This window comes from Canis lupus, chromosome 26, assembly GCF_048164855.1.
Source record: "Canis lupus baileyi chromosome 26, mCanLup2.hap1, whole genome shotgun sequence".
In the NCBI taxonomy this organism is placed as follows: Eukaryota; Metazoa; Chordata; class Mammalia; order Carnivora; family Canidae; genus Canis; species Canis lupus.
Window position 1 is genome coordinate 18233074 of NC_132863.1, and position 11520 is coordinate 18244593.

The 11520-nt window shown below is 46.0% G+C and overlaps 1 pseudogene; it reads left to right on the forward strand.

Annotated features, from left to right (window-relative positions):
- Positions 1 to 678: 678 nt before the first annotated feature.
- On the forward strand, positions 679 to 9543 carry LOC140618865 (large ribosomal subunit protein uL2-like; annotated as a pseudogene).
- Positions 9544 to 11520: the final 1977 nt, after the last annotated feature.

Sequence of the window (11520 nt, forward strand, 5' to 3'; positions counted from 1 at the left end):
AGGGAGTATACTATAATTATTATCCAATATGATTACTTTTTGTTGTTGCTACTGCTGTTATTGTTAGAACAATTCAGCAAAATAAGAATCCAACTAATTGTTAGACATTGTTTCACACATATATCAAACAGGCCAAACAAATAAATAGCAACTTCAGTGACAAATAAAAGTGGGAGAGATCTTGTCTTTGACCTTTTAAACCATCTTGTACAAACCAACCACTTACAAGACAGCTAAGGATATTGTAGGGGAGGAAAAACTTTTCTTCCACCCTCTTATGCTCAGTACCTGAGGCCTGTGAACTAAACTGACAAAGGAGAAAAAAGGTTTGTCTCCCACGCATATAGGAGCCAACAGAAAAAGTAGCTGACTTACCAAATGGTTAAAGTTAAATCCCTATGCACCTAATTTAGTAGAGGAAATGGAGGAAGGAGAAAGGCTTCCAGATGTCTTTAGGAAAGCTTCTTTTCTTTAGGAGGGGGCACATGGCTGGCTCAGTCAGTTAAGCATCTGCCTTTGCTCAAGTCATGATCCCAGATTCCTGAGATGGAGTCCTGCATGGGGCTCCCCGCTCAGTGAGGAATCTGCTTCTCCTTTTCCTTCTGCCCCTCCCCCAGCTTGCACTTTTTCTTTCTCAAATAAATGAATAAATAAAATCTTTTTTTAAAAAAAGGAAAGATGAATGAGTTTTTAGAACAGGTGAGAAATAAGCACTTTGTGATAACATTTGTCTGTACAGGTGTGAATGGTATTCCCATCTTCATAAAACTCTTCCCTCCTAGGAGATTTATAGTAGCCTCATTTCCCAGAAATTGCAGCTTTTCCTCAGATATGGGAAGCTCAAGGCGGCTTTTTTCTGCATCTGTTGAATCTCAAAAGTCTTAGGCTTAAAATAATCTTTAAGCTAATTCTGGGGTTCAAATGGACCTCTACAACAAACACACAAAAAAGTTCATGGAATGCTTGGGATAAGACTTCTTGTTGTTTTGCTTCTCTTTTTACAAGGTGTGTGTGTGTGTGTGTGTGTGTGTGTGTGTGTTTCTCTTGAGATTGTAATGAACATGATCACACCACAAGTAAAGTTAGAAGTGGGTCAGAAGGCACTCTGAAGCCTTATTTGGTTGCTGGAGGTCATTAAGCGTGGCTCACCCTAACGCGATGTTAAATATGTATACGTCAAAAAAAATAATAATAAGCTAGTAAGTAAAAAGTGCTACATATATTTTCTAATGTTAAAAATATTAAATTTAAATTAAAAATACTAAAAAGAATTCCTTTTCGAAGTATTTTTAAGGAAAAAAGCAGGTCCTTGGAACTTCCGTTGTCTCCTCCTGCCCTGTCCCACATTCACATGGTGATTTTTTTTTGGTGATGGGCAGCAACTCACCTTTGCGGTGGCACTGCCTGCAGGGTGGGGTGCAGACCCTACACCAAGGTGACCACATTGAGATTCTGAGATGGGAAGTGGAAAGTGAATATAGGTAAGCAGGTCTCTCTCTCTGTGTCTGTCTGTCTCCTTTAACTTTTCCTTTCATGCTGTCTGATCATCCTGGTAAATGTTAACATGGTCATCCCATTTGCCTGCAACCATGTTAGTCCCCTCACCTTCATCCCCATCCTTCTCACCTTCACCTCTATCCTTCTCCTCACCTTCATCTCCATCCTCCTCCTCACCTTTACCTCCATCTTCCTCCTCACCTTCATCCCCATCCTCCTCCTCACCTTCATATCCATCCTCCTTCTCACCTTCATATCCATCCTCCTTCTCACCTTCATCTCCATCCTCCTCCTCACCTTCATCCCCATCCTCCTCCTTACCACGGAGCCTTCTTCCTCCACCCCATCAGCCTCCTGATCCTGGCCTACGGGTTAGCTTTCCCATGAGCAGGGATGCTTCTCCCATTCTCTGCATCCTACATGGAGTCCTTCTTCCAGTCCCCAGAGGCCTGCTAGCCAAGGGGGGGTGGGGCACAAAAGGGGGAGTAAAACGCAGTGCCAGGTTGGGGACTCTGGTGACAAAGCTATGGAGTCTGCTGTGGCAGAGAAGACGCACAGAGGTGGCCACAGGAGCAGAAGAGAGAAACTGCAAAGAGCAGACAGTCTAAGACAACTTTGTTTCCAGGACACCCAGGCTGACATAATCGCCAGACCTCACATCAGAATCATTGGGAATATCCATACATGAACTTCTTACTTAAGGGTTTTTAAATCAGTGGTTTTGCTTTAAAAGATCCAGCCACCAACACCCAGGAAAGTACATCTAGTGACTCTCCCCATTCTGCTCCCTAACCCCTTCAAAGAACTCTCCATTCACCCAATTGTTTCAATCTGGTTCTCCCAGCACCATCTGCCTCTCAGGTGAGGAAAGGGAAGCTGGGAGAGTCCTGGTGTCTCGACCCAAGTCCCGCACACAATCCTTACCAGGTTTCCTGCACTGAAATGGAGTCCCCTCCTTCCACAGTCACTGAGCAAGGACACCTCTGTGACAGCAATGCCTTTAAGACTCAGAGTACAGCCAGCATGCAGAAGGTGGACACCACCCAGAGGCTAGGCTCTGCTTCACTGTGGAGCAAGTTGAAGCACAGCCCGTTTCTGCTCAGCTTTTTTTTTTTTTTTTTTTTTTACCTTCATGCCCTGACCTTCCCTGGTATCCTCCCTCCACAAATCTCCCCACTGTCCCAGAGAAAAGGGATCTTGTACCACAGGTACAATAGGCATCTTTCTTCCTTCCTATGGCATGTGGATTTAAACAGAGCCTTCTCCTCTTTATAAAGAAGTTTCTTTCTAGATTGCCATTCTTTCTAGTAGCCCTGAAGTGAGGCCAGGATCATGGGGGCGGGGGGGCAGTGTGTCTCCCTGACAAGTGTACATGGGACAGCTCAAGGTATTTTATTCTCTTGCAGACTGGAAACAGTAAGTCAGGAGGCTTAGGCTCTAGGTTGGCTCTTCTCTTAGTCATTTTGTTTTTTACCTTCTCCAAACCTTGGCTTTTTCATCTGTCATATGGGAAACTATCCCACCCTATTTAATATTAATTCTTAAAGTCAACATTAATGCGAACATCAAATAGAACCAAGCCTGATTGCTCTGAAGGCTCTAAAATACTCCATTTGAGGGCAGGCAGGATAATTTTACTAAAATGCAACCTGTATTTATTTTGTATGTGTAGCCAGCCACTAACATCTTTAAGGTAAAAGCAGCTCTTTCAGTTTCCAGGGAAGCTGAAGGTCACTAAAGACGAGGGTCAGGGTGTGAGGGCCTTTGTGGGACCAAGGGGGCAGTGGTATGCAGTAATTGTAACAGGTGCTCTGGTGTCTTGTCAAGATCCTCACTTCAGGACCAAGAAACTCACCACCTCCATTGCCAGGAGGGTTGGCCCCTGGTGGCTACCTTAACCAGGGCTATGTGACCTTCCTGGAGGTAGCCTGAGTCCAAAGATGGGTTGCTTCCAGTCAAGACAGCTCTGAAGGGCCACCCAATTCCAGAGCTCTGAGTGGGTTTGGTTGAAACCTGTACAGTGAAAGCATCACAGCCATTTCCCAATCTGCCCAACCCCCCTCACTTACTTCCTCTATTTTGTTCCCAAAACCTCTCCCCCTAAACTTCCCATATGGAGCTCTTCATTTCAGACTCAGCTTCCTTGACACGGGGAAAGGGGCTGCCAGGCATGCTAAGTGTGCGAAGACCTCATTCTTAGCTCTGCCAGTACCTGCAGGAGGGACAAGGTTTCATAAGAGATGTTGCATCTCTGGGCTTAGTGGGTGCTGGACCACAGAGAGACTACAAAAGCCTTCTTGAAGTCTGTGTCTCTGCCTTCTGCATCATCTCCCTCTGGCCCATAGATTAAATGCTGTCTGCATTAGCCAACCAAGAAGTCACCAGGCATTTGTTGTGTCTAGGGCAAGCCCCTGGTGTCCTCTCCTGGGTTTGTGCCTGCTATCTTATGTACCTTGGAGCACAATCTTTCTGGAGTCCACTGTCCTCATGTTTCCCTTGGCACCTAAATAAATTCCCAGGGTGATTGCCAGCATTCAAATAAACAACCCTGACCTCAGCCTGAACTGAAGGGGGGGAGTGGGGAGTCACCTCGGATAACCTTTTCTCCCCATTTATGGAACACAGACTTTAGCACATGGCCCAGTAGGACTATGATTTAAGTTATTTATATTCACTACCCACATGTCTTGAATGAGAAACTCATAAGCAGCCAAGAAGGACATGTCAGGGACAGTGATTTATGTTATGGCACTGAGAGATCTCATAAGTGGGAGGTGACTTATATGACATGGGCACCAACCAATCCACTGGATGCCAGCCAGTCAGAACAGGTACCTGTAAGCCAGCTGTGCTGGATTGTACCAGCGAGGCTCTAACCTGCTGAGCCCTACATCACTGACTCTCCATAAAACATGAGGTGTAAGTGCTGTTTTAGTTGGGTTCCTCCAAAAAAGCACGATCTGAAAGAAGGACGTGGGTGTGGGTAGCCTGCCTGGGAGATGATCCCAGGAAGCAGGAGTGAGGGGTAGGGAGAACAAAACAGGGAAGGGGGGATCCCTGGGTGGCACAGCGGTTTGGCGCCTGCCTTTGGCCCAGGGCGTGATCCTGGAGACCCGGGATCGAATCCCACATCGGGCTCCCGGTGCATGGAGCCTGCTTCTCTCTCTGCCTCTCTCTCTCTCTCTCCCTCTCTCTGTGACTATCATAAATAAAAAAAAAAAAAAGAAAGAAAGAAAAGAAAGGAAAAAAAAAAAAACACGGAAGGGCAAAAAGCCCACACAAGTGTGTTACCGCTGTGGGCATCTGAGGCTCAGTCCCACTGGGACCTTCTGAAGAACCATGGACAAAGCACATCAGAAGTGTTCTACCAGAGGATGGAGGCTGTGGCATTTAACTGTTGATTCCATCCCCCCTTAGATGAACATTGCTCCCTCCCAGGGCATTAGCTCCCTTGCACTTTCCAGTTACCTGAATTTTCCCAAGGGAACTTCCATTGTCTTCAAGAAAGCAGAGTAGTTTCCACGTAAGCTTTATAAAGAATGCTGACAAAGCATGAAAACTGACTGTCAAAGGCGTGCTAAAATCAGGCGAGTTGAGAAGGTGTGACATAGGACATCACAAACATCTGCTAAAAGTGCTTAATAAAGGTACAGTGCATAATAAAGGTACACCAAGATGCACTTTTTTTAAATAATAAATTTATTTTTTATTGGTGTTCAACTTGCCAACATATAGAATAACACCCAGTGCTCATCCCATCAAGTGCCCCCCTCAGTGCCTGCCACCCAGTCACCCCCACCCCTGGCCCTCCTCCCCTTCCATCACCCCTAGTTCGTTTCCCAGAGTTAGGAGTCTCTCATGTTCTGTCTCCCTTTCTGATATTTCCCACTCATTTCTTCTCCCTTCCCTTCTATTCCCTTTCACTATTATTTATATTCCCCAAATGAATGAGAACATATAATGTTTGTCCTTCTCCGATTGACTTACTTCACTCAGCATAATACCCTCCAGTTCCATCCACGTCGAAGCAAATGGTGGGTATTTGTCGTTTCTAATGGCTGAGGAATATTCCATCGGATACATAGACCACAGCTTCTTTATCCATTCATCTTTCGGTGGACACCGAGGCTCCTTCCACAGTTTGGCTATTGTGGACATTGCTGCTAGAAACATCGGGGTGCAGGTGTCCCGGCGTTTCACTGCACCTGTATCTTTGGGGTAAATCCCCAGCAGTGCAATTGCTGGGTCGTAGGGCAGGTCTATTTGCAACTCTTTGAGGAGCCTCCACACAGTTTCCCGAGTGGCGGCACCAGTCACGTCCCCAGCAGCAGCGCAGGAGACCGCCAGGGGCCGCGGCGTCCGTGGGCAGAGGAAGGGCGCCGGCTCCGTGCTCCGAGCGGCGCGGCTACACCAAGGGCATCGTGAAGGACATCATCCAGCACCCGGGCCGCGGGGCACCCCTCGCCGAGGTCGTCTTCTGGGATCCGGACCGGTTGAAGGAGCGGACGGAGCTGCTCAGCGCCGCCGAGGGCGGACACACCGGCCAGTTCGTGCGCTGCGGCAAGAAAGCCCAGCGCCGCAGGGCATGTGCTCCCGGTGGGCACTGTGCCCGGGGCCCGTCGTGTGCTGTCTGGAGAGCCTGGTGGCAGGGGCAAGCTCGCCCGAGCCTCCGGGAACTACGCGACCGTCATCTCCCACAACCCGGAGACCAAGAAGACCCGAGTGAAGCTGCCGTCGGGTTCAAAGAAGGTCATTTCTCCGCCGCCAGAGCCTGGTGGCCGTGGTCGCTGGACGGGGCCGCGCCGACAAGCCCCTTCTGAAGGCTGCCGCGCCTACCGCAAGTACAAGGCAAAGAGGAATTGCTGGCCACGTGTGCGGGGTGTGGCCATGAACCCCGTGGAGCATCCCTCCCGAGGTGGCAACCACCAGCACACGGGCAAACCCTCTACTACCCGCAGAGATGCCCCTGCCGGCCGCAAGGTGGGTCTCACTGCTGCCCGCCGGACTGGGCGTCTCCGGGGAACCAAGACGTGCAGGAGAAGGAGAACTAGGCTTGAGGGACTTAATAAAGTGTGTCCTTTTGCCAAAAAAAAAAAAGAAAGAAAGAAGAAAAGAAAGAAGAAAGAAGAAAAGAAAGAAAGAAAGAAAGAAAGAAAGAAAGAAAGAAAGAAGAAAGAAAGAAAGAAGAAAGAAAGAAAGAAAGAAAGAAAGAAAGAAAGAAAGAAAGAGAAAGAAGAAAGAAAGAAAAGAAAGAAAGAAAGAAAAAAGAAAGAAAGAAAGAAAGAAAGAAAGAAAAAGAAAGAAGAAAGAAAGAAAAGAAAGAAAGAAAGAAAGAAAGAAAGAAAGAAAGAAAGAAAGAAAGAAAGAAAGAAAGAAAGAAAGAAAGAAATCTGGAAGTGGTGTGGGAGAGGACATATGCTTCTTGTCTATCCAGCAGTCCTTCCAATGGGGAATCACCTTTCTCTTCTCATTGTAGTTGTGTTTGCTCTATGTAGTATGCAGAATAAAGGTCCCCCAAAGATATCCATATCACAATCCATGGGACCTATAAATATGTACATTGGAGGCAAAAGGGAATTAAGGTTGTGGAAGGAATGAAGATCACTGGTCAGCTGACTTTAATGTGGAAGATTATCCAGTGGGATTATAATCCTCTGGATTATCCAGTGGACCCAATGTAATCACCATGTCCTTTTAAGTGGAAGAAGGGAGACAGAACTTGAACTACAAAGATGACAGCATGACATGGATGTTACTGGCTTCAAAAGTGGAAAAATTGGGCACAAGCCGTGACATGCAAGAGTATTCTATAAGGTGGAGAAGGCAAGGAAATGGATTGTCCTCTAGAGCCTCTAAAAGGAAGGCTGGCCAACACCCTGATTTTAGCCCAGCATTTCCTATTTTAGACTTCTGACCTCTAGAACTGTAAGATAATAAACTTGTTATTTTAAGCCACTAAGTTTGTGGTAAATTATCATAGCAGTGATGAGAAACCAATACACTCCATCTGATTTGAGACTGACTGGGCCAATTTGTCACCCCAGGGATGGGATCATGACCTAGTCATTCATGTCCCAGGCCACAGTGATTCATGCAAGAACAAGCACATGATCTAGGCAGGATCTAGCCTCTCCCAGGGCTAATGGGAAAGATGCATCCTTAACTGGGATATGCTGTGGCCTCCATTGTCCTTCCACTGACCCTTGCGATTATAGGCCTCCCACCAAGACTGCAGCAAAGGGAGTGAAAGCAACGAGGATGTCTGCCTGTGGGAAGCTTTCAAGAGCTGAGCCTGGAAGTGATGGATTTCACATCTGCCAAACTTCCTTTAATCAGACCAAAATCCCAGGGTTCCACCCCACATCAGGAGACACTGGGAAATGTGGTTAGGAAGCCCCAGGAGGTAGAGGAAAAGAATTTCAGGAATAGCTAGGCATTTCTGACTCATTAGCTTGAAATCCTTCCCTTTCTAACCCAACTGGAATTTATATTCATCCCCATAGATTCATCATGAACATAATCACTTATTTGAATATGTCTGCTCAAATTCTACTTTTCCAGAAAGAGCAACAGTGACCACCTTTCCTCTAGCTCCTCTTGGGTACCAGTATTTTTGTTTTCACAATGTTTATCAAGGAATAGAGAAAGGGCAGCTGCTGAGGTTAAGAGAGTGCTATCAGAAAACCCGAGGGATTTTTTCCACCCACACATGCATTTCCCCACAGATAGCATATCTGTCCCCAAAGAAACCTGGCTCTGACTCAATGAGGTTCAGCACCAGGGTGAGCCACAGCTCTTAATGGGGATGTGTGGGGTGGAAGAGGACTGAGGACCACGCTGTACATTTATCACCCAGGCAAGCAAATCTGGTCAGAACTTTTACTTGTATGAATTTATTATCAGATAATTGTGTATCATGCCACACAAGTCAGATCATGACCCCTAGAATATAGCCACACTTAATAAAGCCCTCTATAACTGCAACTACGTGTCAGATTATACTTGTTACTTTCTTTCTTCCTTCCTTCATTTCTTTTTCTTTCTTTCTTATTTTTAAAAGATTTTATTTATTTATTTATTTATTTATTTATTTATTTATTTGAGAGTGACTGTGAGTGGGGGAGGTATGGGGGAGGAACAGGGAGGAAGGGAGAAGGATAAGCAGACTGTACACTGAGTGCAGAACCCAACTTGGGGACTTGATCCCAGGACCCTGTGATCATAACCCGAGATCAAAACCGAGAGTCAGATGCATAGTCAACTGAGCCACCCAGAGGCCCCTATTTTGTGTGTGTGTGTGTGTGTGTGTGTGTGTGTGTGTGTATGTGGACTTATTGCAGGCCTGGTGAAGTATGTGGACCTCTTTCTTAGAATAATGTTTTGAAATTCATAAAACAAAATATTTAAGGATACAAAGGAAACCAATTATATTGAAATGCGCCTACCAAAACATTTAAAAATAAACAAATATTTGTTATATATGCCTCTTTTTTTAAGATTTATTTATTCATTTTAGGTGGGTGGGGGGCAAAGGGAGAAGGAGAGAGAATGTACAGTTGAGTGGTATTAAGTATATACATATCACTGTGCAACCATCACCACTATAATCTCCACAGCATTTTTCATCTTGCAGAATTGAAACTCTGTGCCTATTATACAATAAATCCTCTTTACCCCTTCCCTCATCTCCTGGCAACTACTGTTCTACTTCCTTTCTCTATGAGTTTGACTACTCATAGAGTAGTGTACCTCTGGCAGGAACACCTTCTCTGGTCTGTGCCTGGTAAACCTCACCCCTTGCACATGTGTAGGTGTCCTACCCCTACCTCTGGGCCCCGACTGGTTCAGAAGTTCATGCCACCCACACTTCAAGGGGCCAACACCTGCAACTTTCTGCCTGAGAGCTTTTTGAAGTTTCTGGTAGCTGCTCTGCATACATACACGACACACCAGAAGTATCAGGAAATTAATGCCCCCAGAAAAAAGCTCTTAGCTGATGATGAGAGGAGTTGGTCATCCTCCTGTCCTATTGATCCTCAAATATGACAGTTCTGAGGCATAGTCTACACTGTTTCCCTGCTCCTCTTTCCCCTGAAAGGATTGAACACTGTTTGCCTACAACGGGTCACTCACTTGGTGATTCATTTTTATTGTTTTCTTACCTTCCCCTGCCTCACTTTCTTGTTCCTCTGCTAATATTTCCTGGGATTATCACCTAAAACAGCTACCTGCCCTCAAATCTTTGTTTTGGGGCAAGTTTCCCAGGAAGTCTGAAGTGAGACACTGCTCCTTCAAAACACCATTCAAACTCCTCCTTCCTCAGAAAGACTTCTCCACTCTCCCTCACAGTTGGCTGCTCCCTCCTCTGCCCATAGTCTGGGGCACACTCCTTGAAGTTCGTATGGCTCATATTGCCAGGCTGTGGTCAGTTTACACATCGGGTGTATAGGGTTTCTATTGCCGCTGTAATGAATGACCACACAGAGGCTTAAAGCAACACCCATTTCTTATCTCACAGTTCTGTAGGTCAGAAGTCCAGGCATAGCATGGCTCAGCTGGATCCCTTGCTTCAAGTCTCACAAAGCTGCAATCAAGGCACTGGCAGGTCTTTATTCCCTTCTGGAGAGCCCGGGGATAGATTGACGTCTAAGCCCAATCAGGTTGTTGGCCAAGTTGTTTCTCATGGTGGCAGGACTGGGGTCCCAGTTTCCTTTCTGGTCGTCACCCAAGAGCCAGTCTTTGCTCCTTTGAGAGACTTCTTGGGTTACTTAGGCTTTCCAACTACCCCACCTCATCCCCCCCAGTGCAGTAAAGTAGGTCAGATCTTCCTTATAGCTTCAACCTCTCCTACTTCTTCTGCTATGTCTCTCTGATTCCAGCGAGAGAAAGTTCCCTGCTTATAAGGCTTTACGTGATTAGGTTAGGCTCAGATGATCCAAGACAATCCTGTTTGAAGATCCTTACCCTTAATTCCATCCACAGTCTCTTTCGTCTTGAAATGTAACATATTTACAAATTGCAGGGATTTGGAAGTGGACATCTTTGGGGGCCGTTGGGCTTACCACATCGTCTTCCCCCACTCTGTCAGTTACCTATTTCTTCTTAAAGAAAATTCAGTGGCTTAAACCAACAAGTATTTTGCATCCTTATGATTCCATAGCTGGGACTGGGCTCGGCTCAACATTTCTTCTGCTGCGGTGCCAGTGAGACAAAGCCTCAGAGTCCCACAACAGGAAGCCATGCTGAAAAGTCTTCCTCTCCTCCCTCCCTGCCTCACCTTCCCTACTTCCTCCTTTGGGCTTTCTGTGATCTCCTCTCAAAGAAAAGGCTTAAACTTGTGTCTTTATCTTAGGGCTTAGACCTAATGCTTTCCTTATTGTTCCTGTTACTTGCTGGGGTTGTCTTCTCACCATGTTTCTCCCTGCTCTCAATCTATCTGGAAGTATGTCACCTTTGCAAAATGTTTTCTGTTCTCATCCAAAACACAATCAGATCCCATTCCTGCCTTACCTGATGGCCCAGACCCCAGGCCTTCTTATGATCAAAAGTCAGTCTTTCTAACTACATCTGTCCTGCTTCAGCCGTGTGTGTCCTCACGGTTTGAGAAAAATAGTCCAATCACCTAAATAAACTTCATGCTAGGCTATAGACTTTCATTTCCTACTTTTTTCTATTACATTCTGTAACTTCCTTTCCCACCCCCACCCCCAAACTCCTGGCCTGAGCCTGAAAGGACTGGCTGGTAATTTCTGTTGCTTGATGAAGAAAGCCCTGTTTCCAGCCAGAATTTCCTCTTCTGTTACGTAAGGATCCAGCAGCCATTTCTTCCTGATGCTGTACAAGCAGTTTACATCAAGCTGTGTCTACATACAGCGAAAGAACAATTGCAGAAAGCTTAACCACTGAGCCACCCAGGTGCCCCTACAAGTTTGGGTTTTGTTTTGCTATTTGGCTTCCACGTAGAAGTGAGGACATTCTGTGTTTAGACTATACCTGTGCAGAGGGACTCTGATCCTAAGCTTT